Here is a 21,693-nt window from a genome sequence, read left to right as displayed (position 1 = left end):
CAAAGCAAGTAACCCACTGAGGACTTATCCCGTTTGATTTCTTCAGCTCACCTTCCCTTATCTCAGCAGTGCTACCCACTTTCCTCCCCCTTTTCCCATCTTTGTATATAAATCACCTTTTTCTTTTCTATTTAGTACCCCTGCTCTCTGCAAATACATTCATAGCATCTGATGAGGTGGGCTATAGCCTATGAAAGCTTATGCCTCTCTGAACAATTTAATGTCTGTGGTGCCACCCTGCTCTGCCTGCTGCCTGATTTAATATTAGCACCATGAACTCCTACTTTAGGTTTAGGAACTCCTACTTTAGGAATTATGCTGAGGGGAAACCAGCACAGGTTCGTAGCAGGTAGATCATGCCTGACTAATCTAGTCTCTTTTTATGACCAGGTTACAAAACACCTGGACACAGGAGTAGGGGTTGACGTCGTTTACTTAGACTTCAGGAAGGCCTTCGATACAGTATCCCACCCCATACTGGTGAACAAGTTAAGAGGCTGTGACTTGGATGACTACACAGTCCGGTGGGTGGCGAATTGGCTAGAGGGTCGTACCCAGAGAGTCGTAGTGGGTGGGTCGGTATTGAACTGGAAGGGTGTGGGCAGCGGGGTCCCGCAGGGCTCGGTCCTTGGACCGATACTCTTCAATGTCTTCATCAGAGACTTGGACGAGGGAGTGAAGTGTACTCTGTCCAGGTTTGCAGATGACACAAAACTGTGGGGAGAAGTGGACACGCCGGAGGGCAGGGAACAACTACAAGCAGACCTGGACAGGTTGGATGTATGGGCAGAAAACAACAGAATGCAAGGAGAAATGCAAGGACAACAAGGAGAAATGCAAAGTGCTGCACCTAGGGAGGAAAAATGTCCAGCACACCTACTGCCTAGGAAATGACCTGCTTGGAGGCACGGAAGCAGAAAGGGATCTTGGAGTCCTAGTGGACTCCAAGATGAACATGAGTCGGCAGTGTGACGAAGTTATCAGAAAAGCTAATGGCACTTTATCGTGCATCAGCAGATTCATGATGAACAGATCCAAGGAGGTGATACTTCCCCTCTATCGGGCGCTGGTCAGACCGCAGTTGGAGTACTGCATGCAATTTTGGGCGCCGCACTTCAAGAGGGATGTGGATAACCTGGAGAGGGTCCAGAGAAGGGCCACTCGTATGGTTAAGGGCTTGCAGGCCAAGCCCTATGAGGAGAGACTAGGGCACCTGGACCTCTTCAGCCTCTGCAAGAGAAGGTTGAGAGGTGACCTTGTGGCTGCCTATAAGTTCATCATGGGGGCACAGAAAGGAATTGGTGAGGCTTTACTCTGTTACAAGAAATAATGGCCACAAGCTGGCACAGAGCAGATTTAGACTAGACATTAGGAAGAACTTCTTCACAGTTAGAGTGGCCAAAGTCTGGAATGGGCTCCCAAGGGAGGTGGTGCTCTCCCCTACCCTGGGGGTCTTCAAGAGGAGGTTAGATAGGCATTTAGCTGGGGTCATCTGAACCCAGCACTCTTTCCTGCCTATGAAGGGGGTCAGACTCGATGATCTATTGAGGTCCCTTCCAACCCTAACATCTATGAATCTATTAATTTACTTTTTACTAGGGCTGTGTGAAGCTTCAGTCCATGGTTTGATTTGGTGGAGATTTGGCCTGATTCAGTAGCAGGATCTCCGAATTTGAATCAAATCAGAGGACCTTTTAATCTCTCTGAATTGAATCGGAACCCTCTGAATCGATTCAGAGAGATTTGGAAAGATTCAGAGATTCAGACATAGACACAGCTTTAAATGTTTTTTCTATTTACCTCTAGGTACCAGTGTGGCTTATGAATGCTGCGATGCTGGGGCGGATGGAGTGTCCCATAGGAGCACAGGGGGCTCCCCAGTATGCTTGGCAACATACCCAGAAGTGGACCAGAAGCAATTTCAGTCCACTTTCAGGTCCACCGGGGAGCACACGGGGGGGGGGGTCCTGTGCCCCTCCCGCTTGGCAACTTGTGCCTCTATGCCTCCTGGGTTGGGGGAGAGTGCACCCAAGGTCCTGTAAATGGACTAGAAGTACTTCCGGTCCACTTCTGTTTTCACCACCGAGCACATGGGGGCCCCCTTCCCCACGCTCCTGTGGGATGCTCCATGAACCCCAGCATCGCAGCATTCACAAGCCGTGCTGGTACCTAGAGGTATGTAGAAAAAACATTTAAAGCTGTGTCTGTGTCCGAATCACTAATTCTCTGAATCAGCATCAAATCTTCAGATTCAGATTCAGCCAAATCAAATCAGGGACAGTGATCCAAACCAATTAATTGAATCACTGTCCCTGATTTGGGCCAAATCCAAATTGAATAGGGCCCACTTCACACACTCCTACTTTTACCTACTGTTAGATGTCTTTCTACTTTCTGTAAAGTGAATTTGTCTAGACTGCCCCTAAATTAAATAGTTCGCCATTATTAACCTAGAATTTTGTCATTTCTCAAAGTTCTGTGGCAGGATTCTTTGGGACCAGATTCAATTTTGTTTCAACTCCACAAACTTTTCTTGCAACATATATTTATTTCAAGGGCCAGGTACACACATTACACTTTTACTGGTATAAGTGATTGTTCTATACTCATAACAGAACAGAAGTTTGGCATACATAGATTGGTTTAAAAATGGTAGAACTCGGTCTAAGATTTGGGCCCCCCCCCCCCCAAAGGGTGAATGTGTGCTCTGTTCACTACCTAATTAAACTACACTGCTTATGCTGCATAACTTAAATCGATTCTGCCTCAGGCTTTTTGAGTGTCTGTACCTAGCCTGAGAGCTTAGCTGTCACTTCTTAAACAGGTTTCATCAGAGAGTTAGGTCTTATGTCTACACCATATGGCTCAGCATGTATCTTGGCTGTGTTTGGCTTTTCAGTTAAACCCAGAGAATTAATGCAGTCTGTATGTTGTTCTACCTTTTCAGTGATGCTGAGCTTTTCTACCCAACCTGCTGTTGTGGTTTGTGATTGTGCTTCCACATAAAAGCAGTTTTATGAGTCTGCTTCCATCTTTGGGGCTAGGCTGCATTTGTATAATCAAGTAATTTTCATGTTATTTGTTAAAGGAAATGTGTATTAAATTAGCTGTTAGAGCATCCCTTGGTAGATGCATAATCAGAGGTCCTGGTTTTTCTCTCTTGATGTGGTTTTCTCCTTCAGATACCTTAGTTCTTAGGATTGTGCTGGCTAGGCTGTCTATATATGATCCCATAACAGCCATAGCAAGGCTGCCTGATACTGGAGGGGTACAACAGCATTTACCACATAGAAAATAATGAGGTGTGACTAGGCCTGATTCACCATCACATTAATCTAGTGGACAACCTGAGCAATGTGGGGAATTAAAACCACTGGACTAGTTCCTGGCTCTACTGAAGTTGGTGGCAAGAATCTTTGGTGGGGCCAGAATTTGATCTACTGTTCTGGCAGGAGTTTTTTCCCTTTGTAATGGCATTTAATGTCTGAGTACAACAAGGAAAAAATGATCAATCCTTCCTCTTGCATGCTAAGAGAAAAAGAAAAAGTTTTGCTTTACACTTCCCAGAGATAGTTTTATGTGCTATATTTTGGAATATCTGTATATTTGCTGCAGTATACAGCTTATTTGTTTCCCAATGTAAAACAATTCCATTGCATGCAGAAAGAGAAAGGTCTGACACCTTGCTGCTATACAGGTATATAACATTCTAGTGTAGTGGTGCTCAACCTTTTTGTCGGGACCCAGGGCAGCCGGCCAGCAGCTCTCTCTGACTCCCACCCGGGCAGATAAGGGTCTGGGGCCTTAGAAGGCCGTTAGGCGGGTACTTGTGACGCTTGGAGTGGAATTAATTAGGCGGACGCTTATCGGTTGTAAAGCAAGATTATTTACTCACGCCGTCAAGGTGGTGAATAGTGGAGGTCAGAGATATTTGGTTAGTTATAGCTTAAGGTTCGTAGGTTATAGGTTGGTCTGTATAAGAGTTCTTTGGTTGGGCAGATAAATGGAGAAAAAATCGGGCCGGCAGGTCGTTGATTTACGTCTGATAAGGTCGAGACGGGGGAGAGTGACAAGCGATCAATTTGTCAGTTATTCTCACGCATACATTCAGAGGTTTTTTTAGGTGTGTGTGCGGAGGTCTCCCATTCTTCACGGAAGTGAAGACAGGTTTTATTTGTGTAATAGCCAATTGCTTTTTGCCACGTCATAAATTTAATTAGAATCGCCAATTATCTAGCGGTCTTCGCTAGGGTGTTATCATAAGGTTACTCCCTGTTTTCTCTGACCAGTTACAATGATTTATGTACAGCACAGAAGGCTAAGTTCTATTTCATGTTAGTGTCGCAGTTATAAATTTCTTTTTGACATGCGCAACAAAAAAAAGCGGTTATTATCATTATTGTTAACTCTTAGTCAACCTAGTGCAGAAAAAAACTGTTTTGAATGGTTTTATTTGTTTGTGACATGGGCACTACTTAATTTTGTTGTGACATGCCCCCTTGCCCATGGCACAGCAAGTCACATCATGTTTATATATAGACCATTTTGTTCATCATTGTTAGTGATTGGCAAGCGGGTGTATATAAAAGCAAAAAGCGTGGTTAACTTTGTTTTGAGATACTGTAAAATCCAACAACTAAAACACACAAATATAATAATGGCTATTAAGATTAATGGTAAACACAAGATAATCAAAGACGCCGACACTTGAATTAACTTAAACGCAGTAAACTGTTATTCTTGATTGTATGTAATCTTTTTTTAATTTGATTTTTTAAGGTAACTGAGAGTGAGGTATCAGATTAATGCCCCCTATACGGAGGGTTTTTAAAATTGTGGCTTATTATATTTGAGTTAAATCGTAGCTCTGAAAACACCAATTTTTCGTACCGTTATTAGCGGCCTTTTAAAATTTTTTTTATTGTCACCTCTCTTCTCAAATCGTTTCTTTTCTTTTTCTTTGAATGTACAGGTTCCTTTAGAACCTTGACTACTTGCCCCCTTCCATCATTATCTCCCTCATCTTTTTTTTTTATGTCCCCTCAATCAATGCTTCTGTCCACATCCAACCTTTCTGCGACATCCCCCAAACCTTCAGACTATTAATGTTGGGTTTTTTAAATAATTTAGAGCTTTTTATTTAAAACATTATGACTTAGCTCTACTGCGTAAAGTCTTGAACAGGCTTTAAAACAAAACAAAACAAGTATGTATAAGATCATTAACAGGAAAAGAAAAACCATAAAATGAGCCGTTAGTTATGTCTTTGGCCTAAATTGACAGAAGGTTTACGATCGAGTTGGAGGTTTTGAAGTCAGCTCCGTTTGCCGAGGAACCTGTTGGTAACAGCAGGAATAGAGCGACGACCCTGCTTGCGACATATGAGTAGGTGGTCATTGTGTCGTCGACTCAGGTGTGCTGTAGGTTGGTGCTCGGTGATTCTTGTGATCGGGCAGTCACAGATTGCCTCTTTGTCACCGCTGGGCCTGTAAGGGAACAAAATAAATGAACAGACAAACAAACAAAGAAAACTAAAAAACAATTAAATTGTCTTTTGTATATCTACGAGCATAAAGTCGTAGTGGTTGGAATAGTTTATAGATGCCCCCTTCGAGTAGTTGTTTGTTGGGGCAGGCTGCGGTGTTATCCGGAGTGTGCTGTTAGGCGTGGGTGCCTCCGGGGCCCAGACCAGTTGGCGGGATCAGTCGAGGTTGGTAGCCTAGTATATGTGTAAGTTGTCGTTGTCCCGCATCTCCTAGGACGTGCAGCTGTTGTTTGGTAAGCGTGAAGTAGTTTAGGAGGAACCCAAACATGGCTCTTTCTTCCGGTGTCCTCTGGGGTGGCAGTCTTGATTTTTTTTGTGAGTTGAATTGGGAATGTCTTGGCTTTTGATGTTCGACTGGATATGCAGTAAGATAGCTTAGGGCGACGGCTGAGTTTGCGGTTGTTGATTTTATAAGAGCTTGCAGCCGTGGAAGTTGACTTAAAAGATTTTTTGTTGGCTGAGTAACAAGCAGGTTGAGGAGAAGGTGAAGGGTGATGGTGTCCTCTCCTCCATAAATGTCCATGCATGCTTCGATGACGTCAAGGGTGGTGGTGGTGGTTGCACCCTCTGGGTTGGTTACTTGTTTGGTTATTGTTATAGGATGAGCGGCAGCTGTAGTTGTTACTGTGTCTGATGGGAGGATCGGATTCTTGCTCGTTGTCCCCTCCCTGTGGTACGGAGGTGGGGCCGTTGGGAGCGATGTCATCTCAGGGGGCGGGCTTGCTGGGTGGAGTCCTGCCTGTTCTTCTGTGGCTCCGCCCTTCTTTTCCGGGTCCTCTGGGCAGCTCATATTTTTCTCGGTGCCATTTTCTGGTGGCAACGGAGGGATTTGGCATGCTGCCATCTCCGTAGCAGCTTTGCTGACTGTAGCTAACTGGGTTTTTTAAGTTTGCATTTTCATGCAGTAGGAGTGACGTTACATTAATCATCTTTTTTTTGTCCCACTTGGAGCTTGCCCACTCCTTTCCAACTCCCTCCTCTCCTCTCAGCAAGAAGTAGCCGCTGACGCATCCTGTCTCCACTCTGTTCGCTTGGTGATAAGCGATGTGAGTCCATAATTCATCCACGTTATCTATATGGCGCCCCCCACTACAGCAGGGGCAGTTCCTAATTAATTCCCACTCCATCACATTTCCCCTTGATCCTGTTCGTGACGCCATGTCGGGACCCAGGGCAGCCGGCCAGCAGCTCTCCCTGACTCCCACCCGGGCAGATAAGGGTCCGGGGCCTTAGAAGGCTGTTAGGCAGGTACTTGTGACGCTTGGAGTGGAATTAATTAGGCGGACGCTTATCGGTTGTAAAGCAAGATTATTTACTCATGCCGTCAAGGTGGTGAATAGCGGAGGTCAGAGATACTTGGTTAGTTATAGCTTAAGGTTCGTAGGTTATAGGTCGGTCTGCATAAGAGTTCTTTGGTCGGGCAGATAAACGGAGAAAAAATCGGGCCGGCAGGTCGTTGATTTACGTCTGATAAGGTCGAGACGGGGGAGACTGACAAGCAATCAATTTGTCAGTTATTCTCACGCATACGTTCAGAGGTTTTTTCAGGTGTGTCTGCGGAGGTCTCCCGTTCTTCACGGAAGTGAAGACGGGTTTTATTTGTGTAATAGCCAATTGCTTTTTGCCACGTCATAAATTTAATTAGAATCGCCAATTATCTAGCGGTCTTCGCTAGGGTGTTATCATAGGGTTACTCCCTGTTTTCTCTGACCAGTTACAATGATTTATGTACAGCACAGAAGGCTAAGTTTTATTTCATGTTAGTGTCGCAGTTATAAATTTCTTTTTGACATGCGCAACAAAAAAAAGCAGTTATTATCATTATTGTTAACCCTTAGTTAACATAGTGCAGAAAAAAACTGTTTTGAATGGTTTTATTTGTTTGTGACATGGGCACTACTTAATTTTGTTGTGATACTTTTTAGACTTGAAGCACTTGGAAATTGCTACCTTTTAGCTTTCACTAAGGAAGTTTTCTGTTTTCAACATTATAATTCCTGTTTGAAATCTCTGGGTTGATCTTATGACTCACTATTGTACACCTAATATTGCTAATGTTGCATGGCACACCGTGACACCCTTGAAAGGATCTCAAGGCATCCCAGGGTGCCATAGCACCCTGGTTGAGAATCACTGCTCTGGCAGCTTTAACTGGGTGACAACCCCCTTGAAAAATAATTCCTTTTCATTTGACTTTTGTAGAGTATTTGACCAGGAGCTGGACAGTTTTGGGCTCATGTTCTCAACCGCATCTATTGAATAGGAACTTGTGTCTGTCAGTAAACTATGCGTTCTGATTTTGATTATTCCTTTGCTTTCCTTCATTCCTAGTTTTGTGATGGCATATAGACTGTCCCAAACAGGACTAGTATGTACAGGGTTGCTGGGAGTCCAGAAATCAGATCCTCAGCTGATAGAAATTATTTAGCAGCAGTGACTTTAATGGAGCTCTGCCAGTTTTCACCAACTAAAGGTTTTTCTCCAATCTGTATTTCACTAATTTCACAGACTCTATAAATATCTATGGTCAGGTTAAAGCTGCTTTCAATCATACGCTGAACATCACTTGTTCACTTGGTATTCCACATATGAAGCTTTATTTTACTAATCTGTTTTTTTCAGGGATTTACAGAGTGCAGAACACTTATCTAAGCACTATCTACTTGTCATAAAGTCACATAGTTCCCTCAAATTCATGTCTGAAATCCAAGTTTTAAGTCAGTAACATATGAATAAACTATTTCATATTGACCTTGATTATGAATAAAGAAAAAATGCTGGTTGAGAATCACTTCTCTGGCAGCTTTAACTGAGTGACAACCCTTTGAAAAATAATTCCTTTTCATTTAACTTTTATAACAAATTTAGCAAATGATGGGTGTTTTTGGTTCATGTTCTCAACCCCATCTACTGAATAGGAGTTTGTGTCAGTCAGTAAACTACGCATTCAGATTTTGATTGCAGAAGAAACATAGTTTGTAGGTATCCAGTATCTCTCTGATTTATACCTAGTCTCTGTCAAAAGTTTTTTATCTCTTGCCTTCTTTCATGTGGAAGCATTTTGTACCTGCAAACAGTTCTAGGCTGCCATATAGAGAAATGTCATCACCTACATTTTAGGAGTTTTCTTTGTAAGGGAAAACACATAAATAGTTGCCTTATAAAGTCACTATTTTCTTGCAAATTTTCTTTGCAAATGCTCTTAACTTGGACTGGAATTACTAGCTCCATCTTTGATGTAATAACATTTCTGGCACCATAAGAAAAAAAAATCAGGAGTGAGATGGCTTAGAGAGAAGATATAGCATTTTTATATAATTTATAAGCACTCAGCTCAAACAGAATCTGCTTGCCTTCTGGAAAAATCTAGCTCACACTGGACTTGCTTACAAGCTTAACACAAGGTCCATCAGCCCCGTGCTTTCTATATGCCTTTAGTGGCATAATCTCATTCTTTAAACATGGTAGTTGTAGTTACAGTATCTACAGTATCTGTCACTCTGAGAGAGAGAGGGGAAATGAAATAATGTCACTTAAAGATCTCCAACTGTAGTTAACAAAGCTTAACAATGAGACATGAGGCCTAGGGACAGAAGTTACACATAAACCAGTTTAAGTGATCAGAAACTGGTTTTACACCTGTAACAGAACATAAATTCAGTGCACATAAACCAGTTTTAAAATGGCCAAAACTGGTTTAAGATAGACTTGGTTGAATGTCATATCAGATGTAACTGATTTGGGTTAAACTGGTTTATGGAACTTCTGTCCCAGACCCCTTCCTGGTTTAAGTTAAAGCAGAGTCCCCCAGCATCCCAGCATGCTTTTCAGCCCTGGGTTGGGCTGGGCTGGGCTGTCTTCTGCAGGGAGTGGGGCTGGCTCCACCCCTCTCCTCCCTAGTCTGAGCTCTGGCTGGCTGAGAAGGAAGTGGAGATGGTAGGCACAGCAGCATCTGCCTGACTTCCCCCTCCCCCGCCCTCCCCTCACTCAATGCTCAGGCACGGATCTCCCTTCTCCTACAGGAGGGCCCCCAGCAGCACAGACCCCAGCCAGTATCTGGCTGCCACCCCCAAGCTAGCTAATGCTGAGAGGTGTGTGTGTGTGTGTGTGTGCGCACGCGTGCGCGCGTGTGTGTGTACAATTTCACTGAAACAAAAGCGGTCAGAACAGTGTCCGCTTAGGGCTTTTTGGAACTAATGAACAGGTCAGTTGGTAATGTCCCTCCATTCCTTCTTTGGAAAAAGCTGTTTAAGAAGAGCTTGATTTAATGAGAGGCTTTGTTTTCTTGATGGGCTGATCAGCTTTGTGTTCTGATAAGCTCCCTGCTGGCTTGCTTGCTTCAAAGGCTGTAATCTGTCAGTGTTTAGAAGGGACAGAGAAAGGTGTGAGAAATGACCTAGTTTGCAATGAATTCAGTGCCTGTCAATTTGCTGCAGACAGTATGAAGAAGCAGGGAGAGGGAGATTGAAAAGCTCAGTATCATCAACAGATGCATGCACTTCATGCAAGCAGTTCCCCCTTTTCCCCCTCCCCCCTTTGCCTCAGAGTGCTAGCCAGGGTCTGGGGTCTGGTAACACTCCCCGCCCCTTGAGCAGTGAGCCAGAAAAAAGCCTGGAGAGGGCTGCTTCCCCCTCCCCCTTCAAGGACATCCTGGCTGGGGACTGTGCAGACCAGGAGGGGGGTTTACACCTAATCAGGAGTGGGGTAGGGACCTAATCAGAGGTCCTGCCAGAGCCTGGCCATGCCCCCTACCCCAATCAGCTCAGCACTGTAGAAGGCAAGGGAGCACTCACTCTAGAGCCCCCTGGCTTCTAGCCTGAGCCACTGCATTTCCTGAATCAAAAGTGAATGTCTATCCACTTGCAAATCAGTTCAAGCTCTGCAGGTTAGACTAAACTGCAAAGATTGAATCAGTTAAGGCTTTTTGGATGTCTGTCCTTAGCCCAGGAGAGTTATTCCCACTCTTTCTTACTGTATATTTGTATTGTTCCTAACCCAAAATGGTCTTAGCTTATGGCTTAGTGATATCAAATCCATGATGGACCAAAGAAAATTTGAAGTTGAATTTTTCTGAAAGAGGAGGAACTAGGATGTGGAGTCTGCTGGAGGCAGGGAGGGGGTGACACCCTTAAAGGAATTGTAACAATTTTAGATGTGATTGTATAAATAATAAGTAAAAGTAATACTCACTGGTCTCAATCCTCAGGTCTGGCTGACATCTTCTTGATGCAAAGAAGCCAGAGGGCAGCTTCTGTATACCTGTTTTGCACCTGGTTCAGCCCCCACGGTTAGTTATATTAGTCTCATGGTCACTCAAGCTTGCACAGGTTTCTACTGGTTCAAGCGGTTCCCAGGACTTTTTTAAATAGTTGAAAAATTATCTCCACTTCTGTGCATTCCTGTTATGCTCCTACCTCAGGGGAATCCTTAAGCATCCAACCACTGGCATAGGCAAGCTTTGTGGTTGCCTTATGCCAGAAGATTGATAAAAAGCAATCACAGGATCTGGGTATATTTATCTATCTTTCTATCTAGGTTTCTGTTTGAACACCATTAGAGAGACTCACTTTTCACAAGCTGCACAATTTTGGGGCGTTCATACTAGAGACAGAAGATTCAAATTTGTGTCCAGGTCTACTCAAAAGGGTCAGGTTTTAATAGAAAAGCTATGAGAATAGTTTCTGAAATCTTTAAATGCCAAATATAAAACAGAAAGAAAACAGGTTTTCCCTAGGAAGGAGGTGCCCCAGAGTAATGGAAGCTTCTCAGCATACTTAAGATTCTCTGAATGTACACCATGAAAGAAAGAGAGATGGCAACATAATCATCTTTTCATCTACTAAAAATAAACTCTGAATGTATTATTTATGTTTTGAAGACTTGTTTTTGAAGGGGTGGAAGTTAGGCCTTCTACCCTTATAGCATTATATGTTATACTTCTAATTCTTAGTGCTTTGATTGGGATTTTTAGGAAAGAATGTGTAGTGGTGTATTTCATTTCTAAGGATAATCAAAATATAAGGGAGAAAACAGCATTCTAGAGGTGCAGTAGCAGAAAGGAACAGGTAAGTACAGCTACTGCACTTCTGATAGACAGTCAAACTGAAGGGAACATAGCTGTGCTGCCTCTGTTGTCCTTTCCCAGTTTTGTATGCTCATAATCTCTTTTAGTTTCCACACCATACCTAGAGTGCCAGATCGCTCTGTAGAGGGTATAATAGAAACACATCCTTTTCATTTCTCTTTGTTCCATTTTATACCTGATTGGCTCAGAAAACACACATCTGCTGTGTTACACATGAACACCTCGGGGAGGGGTCAGTCCCCAGGAGTCCTGACTCCCAGCTTTCTACCTTAACCACTAAACCACATACTGAAACGTTCATCTTAATATGTGGTAGATGAACTGAACTTTGAAAATATCATTAAACTAGGAAAACACTACACAAAACACTTGCATGGCAAAAGTTCAATGGGAACCTGGCAATAAAGAAAAATGCAGTGTCTTTAAATTTCATAGGATGTCAATGGACAGATTGTACCTCTGCATGACGAAGAACCATCAAACACTGCCAACCTTCTTATAAATAGATGACTCATTACTGTGTAAGAGTGGACAAAAGGATACTCATCAAGTATTTCTCAGGCATTAACTTAGCTATGACTGAGCTTCTTTTGAGGGCCAAACTAATGTGGTTCATTTTTTTACCCATTATTTTTCCACACATTTCTGTATTGGTACATTGCAGATATTGACACGAAGCATGCCAAAATGCTGCAAGGGATGTTACTCTCATGGCCATTAGGACCTAGTATGGATCAATGGGGCAGCTCTACCAGTATAATGATGGTAGTGTTTAGGACTCATGCCCTTGTTACACAGAAGTTTTCAGCAGCTCCTGGAGCTCTTAACCCCTAGATTGTCCACACATTAACACCTTAAAGTTGTTTTAAGCACTCACCATGCAGCTCAAAGTTATGCCACTCCAGGACAGGATTATCTCTGACCTGCACTACCCAGCTTCTGTTCCATTAAGAGGTGGTCACTCCCCACAGTTGCACGACCTAAGCTGAAATCCTCCAATATCCCAGGATCTCTCATTCCCCTACATGTTCAGAAGGGATAGAAGCTTGTCCTGGCTCACCAGCCCTCTAGGTTAAGTACAGACAGTCAAAAAGCCCAATTGATTCAATCTTCACAGGTTAGTCTAAGCCGTGCAGATGGAACTAATAAGCAAATGCCATTCACTTTTGTTTCTGGAAATGCAGCCACATGTCTGCAGTTGCCCAGGCCAGAAGCTGGGGGGCACAAGAGCATGCCTTCCTGCTCTGCTGGAGCACATGGCTTGGGCAAGGGTTGGCCTCCCCCACCCACCCTGCAAGGGGAGGTTACAGGGGAGGTGCAAAACATCCTGGGATGCTGGAGCACTGTGAGTTCATTTGAATCTGGAGGGGATCTGCGACAGAATTCAGTAAACTGATTTAATCTAAATCAGTTAAGTCTGATACAACATCCATCCACGTTTATCATAAACTGGTTTTGAAAGTGGTTTATGTGTGCTAAACTTCTGTTGTGTTCCAGATTTGAACTGGTTTCCAATCATTTATACTGGTTTATGTGTAATTTCTGTCCCTAGCCCTAGTGGCAACTCACAGCCATAGTCTTGTCCCTGCTTACAAGACTCTAGTGGCAAATCACAGATATGCATGTAGGGGACAGTCAGAGAAAGTTTCTAGACTAAGGGTGTGATTGCTCCCAACTCCAAACTAGCACTAACACCAATCAACATGTGTGCGGCTCACAGTATAAGGTGTAAAACTGTCCTCAGTCTTTGTAGTTAGAGAATAAGGGGTCCAAATCTTCCTTGTGTAGACAGAGCATTATATGCTCCACTATGGGAGGATGAAGGATTTCTAACTGGTCCTTTTTGAAGAACAGGTTGATTTCACCTAAGCTTTGAGAACATGATGCTGAAAAAGCCTGAGTGTTCTCTGTACTGGACACTAAGCCACAGAACTGTTTATTGTGCAGAGTTTTAGAGGGAACTGCTAGATGAAGCTCAGTGCACAGAAAACAACTTCTTTCCTTTTACTTTAAAGACATTTTTAAGTTTAAAAATGTTTATGGATTAGAAATATAGAACCCACAGCAAGCAAGGGATATATGAACAATAGAAGCTCATGCATTCATGCAAGCACGGATGCTTTATAACAAGTAAAATCACTCTTCACCCTTCTTCTCACTCCTCTCCAGTAAGTATTATAGTGGTGCCTGAAATATACTTTTCTATTATAATTTCATAATTATTCAATGATACGCTGTGTGTTTTTCTCATTGACTCCCTTTGTCATGCCATTTTTATACTGTAACTAGATATGGGGCCAGTTTTTCTCTGGATCAGAATGCCTTGGATCCCAAGAAGCCTGAACTTTAGGAAAGCATGAAATCTGATCCAAAGGTGGAGGAGGAGCTGTGTCATTACAAGGTTTGAAAAAAACCTGGGGCATTTTTACACGTTCGCCAGGAGGCGTGGGGCATGGGGGTGTGCTTTAATTAGGGATCACTTTGAATTAAATGTGCCCAAATGTCACATGTATCAGCATCCCCCACACTGAAAAATGGCAGTGGGGTGCTTTGAACTAAAGCTCATCAAATGAGCTTTAGTTCAAAGTGCCGCACTGCCACTTTTGGTGCAGGGACGCTAGTATGTGTGATGTTAGAGTCTGCTGGAGAGCATTTATTTTCGTGCTCCAGCAGACTCGATTAATCAGAGGGGGGAATTCTTGTGGCGTCTGGACAATTAAATGTCTATGTGCATCTTTTAATTAATGAGTTATGTCACACCGCTATTCTTGGTGATACCATGCTAAGAAAGTGCTTAATTTTTTATATGTTTGCATTTCTCTGTGTCTGTGCAACATGCTTATTGGTGAACTGGACTCCTATCCTGGAAAGACCATTGATTTTCTTCTCATGTTCTTTAACTGTAGTCACATGTGGCCAAGCCAAACCCCTGCAGTGTAACTGTTTTTTCCTATTTACACATGTTACTAAGAAACATCAGCTAAGGATATGTTATTACAAGTTTGGGAATGACCCCATTTTTGGCATGGTACCAACCTAAACATTTTATTTCACTTAAAAAAGCAAAATGTGATAGAGTCAGTAGTTATAATTATGATTGGCAAGTAAAGGTGGAGTGCTACTATGAAATATAAAGGCTGGAAATTCAAATGCAAGAGTGCTGCTAATAATTAATAAAAATAGTAATTAATTTAATCAGTGAGACTATAGGATGGAAATACTATTCTGTCCTCTGAAGAGTTTGGCCATGAAAGATGGCAGCAGACAAGCTGAAAAAAACCTGATTTATTGATTGGTCAAGGCAATCGAATATGCCTTTAATAGGATAACTAATATAATCCTGAGGAGTCAAAAACCCTTGCTTTCCTTAAGAATTTTAATGTTCTATAACTATACTATAAAGAAAGAGTAACTATAAAGTTACTATGTGATGTAAGCAACAGTTAACCAGACCTGGAGGGAAAAAAAGACAACATAACAGTGCACTATTATGACAGGGATGAAATGGAAGCTGAATATCATTTGAGTGTCTGAAAGCATAATGCAAAGGGCTTTCCTTTTGCCAGACCAGTACTATCAGAACCAGTTCTTAAGTCTTTCTTGCCTCCTGTTTACATATACAAGAGAGAACAGGCTGTTTCCTTTTTGACAACATCCTGTTACACATATGAACCTCAGTGTTCTAGCAACAATATTATCCAGTTTTTGTGTTTATTTTCTGAAGCAAATGATAATTCAGAAACGACCATTTTCCCCTCTCTGCACTGGTTATTCCGTTATGGACTCTGCGAATGCTGGCGTTGCACACACTCAATTGCACTGAAGTAGAATTTGGAGTACATATTATTGGTGCCTCCACTTGTACTCTTCTACTTGAGGGTTTGTCAGTGTTTCAGTTGCAAACCACTCCTTGCAGAGATTTATAACTAGACCATAAAAGTTGCCCCCAAGCTAAAATTTGCACTTCTTTTAAGTTTTATTGCAGACACACAAAAAAAGAAGTTTGATTATTTTTATGGGGTATATTTCATCACAATGTATGAGGGTTTATGCACATAAATCCCATTCCTGTTTAAGAGAGTTGCACATTGAAGTCTGTCTGCATGCAAGATGGGAATATAGAGCCAAATCCTTAACTGATGTATTAGATGTAATCCCAATAATGTCAATGGAGCTATGTTGATTTTATGCCAGTTGAGGTCCTGTCTTTTAGTTGGGCATATTCTTTTGGCGGTTGCTGCTGGGGTTTTTGTCTTTTTTTTTGGTTGCTGCTGTTTTCTTTCATATAATATAATTTCAGACCTTTTTAAAAGATGAAAACCAGAGAACAACCTTAGCAGTATACCTCTTGTGTACTGCATAAAGTTGTAGCTGCATCAAGAAGGTGTCAATTTAAAATTTCCTTATAAGATCTAAAATATATCATCCTCTCCACCAAAACTAGCTAGTGTAATCCAATCTGAGTTATCCTAGCAGTTTGCAAGAGAGTCCTAATCTTTGTGAAATGATGAAGAAAGCAGCATCATAAAGTCTAAGCCTGGAAGTATTCATACTTTTCTTCCACAGAACAATCTCCTCTTTCTTCCCAGTTTTAAAGAACAGTTTGGTGCCATCATTTTGTGTGCATATTACAGACCCCAAATTACTGTTTTAATTGGAGACCATCATCTTGAAATGCTGCATGAGGTTGGATTTTCCAGAGATGCAGGGAACTCTGCGGCTAGTTTTCATTTTATTACTGAAGGTAGCATGAACAACTGGTGCCTCCTGTGACTGGCAGGGGGACACCATGGCAGTGAGCGGTGAGCAGGGACTGCCCGCAGCTGCCAGCAACTGCATTGGTGATGGCAGTGTGGGGCAGTGACTGTCCACAGAAGCCAGTGGTGGCTCCAGCAGCAGCCTATCTCAGCAGGGGCACGTGCCCCCACCCTGTACCCTCCCTATGTGTCACCTGTGGAGGGTAGACAGGGCACTTCATTGTTGTATCAGGAAGTTAGTGCAGTCTTAATGGATAGTGCACTTTTATAGGACCCAGAGACCTGGGTTCTCTTCCTGGCTTTGCTATTGACTTCCATCTGTCTGTAAAATGGGGATAATAATGCTAACTTCCATTGCAAAGTGCCTTGTGATTTTTCTAACGGAAAGCACAGTTTCATATTCAAAAGCTCCAGCAAAATCCTCTCATCCCAAAATAACCAAAAGTGATTGTTTATTCTGGTCGTCACTTAAAAAATAGAGGTTGATGCCAAGGCTCAAGGAATTATAGGGTTTTTCTCAGGAAATTATGGAAGTATGAATTCTTCTCCAACAATTTCTTGGAAATTGGAGAAGGCTTTACAAAGGCCATATATTCAGGTAGTTGTGGTTGGCACGTGTGGGTAAACCAATGAAAGAACAATGAAAGAACATAGCAACTGAAATGGCATTATTCATAAGTATGGACAACTTGCAAAAATGAGGTCAAAATACTAAGGCTACTCTAGATATATTGCACTTTCCATACTAAAACTAGTGCTGCCTCACCAACCCAATTATCAGATTCTCAGTTCTTCTATGTAGATACAACCATACTGCTTTTATTTGCAGTCCCATGTCCTATAGCTAGAGCCATGTACAATAGTCTCAGTGAATTCCCAAACCAGCGGACACTGGGCAAGTTTCGGTTTTCATTATACTCTCAAAACTCAGACCAGGTTTGGTGAATGGTTTGAGCTCACTAACCTTTTGAACAAATGTTTCCTCTGTTTTGACTAAATTGATCTCTGCTGAGGGGGATGCCGTGTCTGAAAGTCATGTTGAAGATGGTTCCCACTGATGTTTTTCACAGCCCTTTGGCTGAGTCACATAGACAAGGTCAAATCTGGATTCAGCTATGGTTTCTGAGCAAATTTGTAGCACAGTTTGGCTCTGCTTTGTAATCAGTTAATCTATGTGAGAACACAACACAGCAGGAGCCATTTCAAATGATTTTGAAACATGGCCTCCTTCCCATTTTAGGCACAGATCTAAGCAATCAGTACTTCATGCAGTGTCCAGCTTGCCCAGTCTACATCCAAAGGTACTAAGGTCTGGAATTGAAGTTACTGTCTAGTAGTATATCTAAGGCAGAAAGAAGAAAATGTAACCTGACAAACTGATTAAAAGAGAGCCTCATAATGTTAACCTTATAAAATAACCCTCCTAATTACAGCAGTCCAGAGGGTGTTTATATATATATGTGTGCATGTGTGTATATATATGTATATATATCTATATGAATATGTGTGTGTGTATATATATATATATATGTATATACATATACATACATACATACATACATATATACACACACTTTTGCTTTTGTTTTTCCCCCTCCTGTTTTATGGTCTCGATCCACTCTTTTATCAGCAGATTTAAAATTTGGCAGCAGAATATTACCGTGTGGCTTTCATTAGTGTTAGGATCCCACTCCAGAAGAAATTATGTATTACCTTCCCAGCGTGCCTTCAAATTTGTTTAACTGAAATGAACCTTTAAAGGTTTCAGATACTGTTAATCTCTTTGCTCTTTGGCAGATTTTCTGCAGCAAAACATTGTGCTATTCCTTCAAAGCAATATTCTATTCAAGCATTGTCATTTGCTGATTACATACATAATTTATAGGAAAACACAGAGGTATATTTAAAATCACGTACCTTAAGAATCATGTTGACTAAAACAAAATGGGTCTTTCTTGGTTTGGGGCTTTGTTTTTTTGATTTTTTTTTGGGGGGGGGGTGAGTGGTTGGGTTGTCTTTTAACTGCCAGATGATGCTAAGGATACAGACGCCCAAATCATGTACTAGGTTATGGCATATGAAAGTAGGAAGGCTATATGTAAGTGGCAACACTTATATTTTAGCAACTCATCAGCCTATGTTTGAGGCATTTAATCTTGTAGTATTAGGTATAATATTATTGCATATATTGGCTGGCAAGAAGGAAGGAAACTGAGTAATGGTGTAGTTATATCTTACCCTAGTTCGTGACACATACTGGGCACATCTATACTAGACACTTACTGCTGAGCTGACTGATTAGCTCTACAGTAAAGCATCAGCATCTACACATATGGTGCTATTGGTCTGGAAGAAACTAATTAATTCTGCTGTAGGATAGTACTGCACAACACAAGTACTCTCTCTGTTCCTCTGCTGTCAACAAATACCTGTTAATTAACCTGCTGACTAAATATCCCATCCTCCTGTAGTGATGGTAGCTGATAGGTGATGATTGCTACAGATCTATTAGGCTTAAAGGGCCTGTTCTGTGCATCTGAAAGTTCAAACTTTGTTTGAAACAAACTTACTTGTTCTTTTTAAGAAAGGTGTGAAGTTGCCTACAAAAATCTAAATTCAGAAAACATTATTTAGATGTCAAAATTATGCATTGGATAGTTAGGACATGGAGGAGTAAAGCTGATATAATTCAGTTGTTTTATACCTATGTATTCTGATATAATCTTTAATTATGGGATATAACACTGTATTTTCCATAAGGCCGCTGCCTCATTCAGTTCATAAGAGCTTGTTGAAGGCTGCTGTTGTCTATAAGTTCCCTGCTTCTCTTGTCACAGTTATTTAGAATGTGTAGCATGCACGAAGCTAAGGTTTCAGGAAGAGAAAGGGCAGTCACAATGGCTAGGGACAGAAATTACACATACATCAGTATAAGTGATCAGAAACCGGTTCAAATCTGTAACAACAGAATTTCGGTGCACATAAACTGCTTTCAAAATGTCCGAAACCAGTTTAAAGTAAACCTGCATAAATGCAGTATCAGACTTAACTGATTTAGGTTAAAACAGTTTATTGAACTTCTGTCCCAGATCTCCTCCAGATTCAAATGAATTCTCAGTCCCCCAGCATCCCAGGATGCTTTGCACTTCCCCCCACAAGCCCCTCTGTCTCCCCTTGCTGGGTAGGTGAGCTAGCCCTAGCCCAGGCTGTCTGCTCCAGCCAAGCAGGTAGGCGTGCTCTAGTGCCCATCAGCTTCTGACCTAAGCCACTGCAGGCATGTGGCTGCATTTCTCCACTCAATAGTGAATGTCTGTTCACTGGCCTATTGGTTCAATCTGTGCAGTTTAGATTAACCTATGAGACTGAATCAATTCAACCTTAAGCTTTCTGACTGTCTGTACTTAGCCAGTCTCATAGTTAAGGCAGCTGAATGCTGGCCTGGAAAAATGAATTATATTCTTGTCTCTACCACAGTGCTCCTATGAGTTGCACAGCATCCCAATTTTCCACAGGTGGTTACTAATGGTGTCATCCCACTTTTCCACAGGTGGTTACTAATGGTGTCCCCCTCATTTTCTAGGTTCCTGACATGAGATTCTAGAAGCTGATTTGCTGAAGTTCTGAGCACTCACAGGTGCAACTGAGAACAATGGCTTTGAGCATGTAAAGTGCTATGCAATACTGGGTATTATGAAATAGTAATATTGTAAATATGAAGTTATTTATAATAATATAAATATGAAGATTTAACTGGTTAGTGAAGTCAACTGGACAGAAAAGTTGAGATACTTAAATATGGATGACGTTTGGAATTCCTTTATATATATCTAAGGGCAAAAATTATCTGGAACTTGTTTCCCAAGAAAGGTGAAAAAACTTGTGGGGAAGGGCTCCAGACCTTATTGGATGAATAACTACCTGAAAGGGAATATTAAAAGTACATTGAGAGCTCACCTGGAATGCAGAAAAAAAGTTTAATCAGCAAAGAAAACTACATTTTGGAAGTCAGAAAGTATAAGGATAGTGTAGGAAAGTGTAGAAAGAATGTGTAGGAATTGTAAAAAATCAAGCTGATTTAAGCCTTGCAGGGAAATTAAAATGAAGAACCAAAAGGTCTTCAGACATATATATAAGAAGAGTGGGGAAAAGAGTCAAGTGAGGCTGTGATGCACTGCAGATGAGGTAGGGATAAAAAATAATCTATATATGCCCCCAAATTAACTGAATACTTCTCATTTTTCAATGAGGAGGATAATATAAAAAGGGGCAATGGCAGCACACTTACTGGGAATGGGAATGGGAATGGGAAAAAAATAAATTACCACATCTGAGGTGGAAATAAGCTTCAAAACCTTCATGTGTTGAAATCAGGACAATAGATAATTTCCTTCTCAGACTACTAAAAAATCTGGCATGTGAATGGCAGACCTAGCAACAATTACTTTGAATAAAAGTACAAGTCAAGGGTACTATCTTGTGACTAGAATATCACATGGCACATGTTATTGCAAGGATTTTTTTAAAATTCTGTCAAATTGATGGGAAAGGTAGTATATGACTGGTAATATAAACATTGTACCTATATTTAAGAACATGAAAAAAAGGATTTGAACAACTACCTAAAGTATGTTGATAAATGGAAAAAGGGAGAAAATAAATCATGGGTTTACCAAAGTTGGATCTTGTCAGGCTAACCAGATGTCTATCTTTGATAAGACAATTGACTTTCTAGATGAAGAATATGCAGCATATCATATCTATCTATGAGAAATTACTAGTTAAGCTTAAAAAAATAGAAATTAGTACAAAAGCTACAACAGGGTTAAGGAGATCACTAATGGGAAGTCAACTTGCTAGTGCTGCAAAGGGACTCATTGGGCAGAAGGAACAATACATACGAACTTTACGGCTGGTTGCCATTGAGCTTTAATTTCCATGTGTAGCAGGGTCTCCACTGTGCTTGGGAGCCCCTTCAGCTGTGGGCTCCCAGCCGCAGGGGTGCACCTTGCCCGGCTGAGACTGAGAGTCCTGCAACTGCAGCAGTGATCCTCCCACCCCGGGAGTTTCATGAACCCCAGAGCAGAGATATTACTGCAGAAGCAATCATCTTTCTCTGGGGGTTTCACACCTGCCCCGCACACCCCACCCACCAGGCTGAGGAGGTTGCTGCAGCAGCGATAGGATCTAATGCATGATCCCACAATCACACCTCCTGCTATGCATATGGTGGGAGCAGAGCAGGGGGGAAGCTTAGAATGGGAATGGTGTGGATTCTTACCTTTCAGTCCTCCAGACCACTGCTGGCC

Source organism: Alligator mississippiensis, chromosome 5 (genome assembly GCF_030867095.1).
Source record: "Alligator mississippiensis isolate rAllMis1 chromosome 5, rAllMis1, whole genome shotgun sequence".
Lineage (NCBI taxonomy): Eukaryota > Metazoa > Chordata > Crocodylia > Alligatoridae > Alligator > Alligator mississippiensis.
This window is presented reverse-complemented; position numbering follows the sequence as displayed.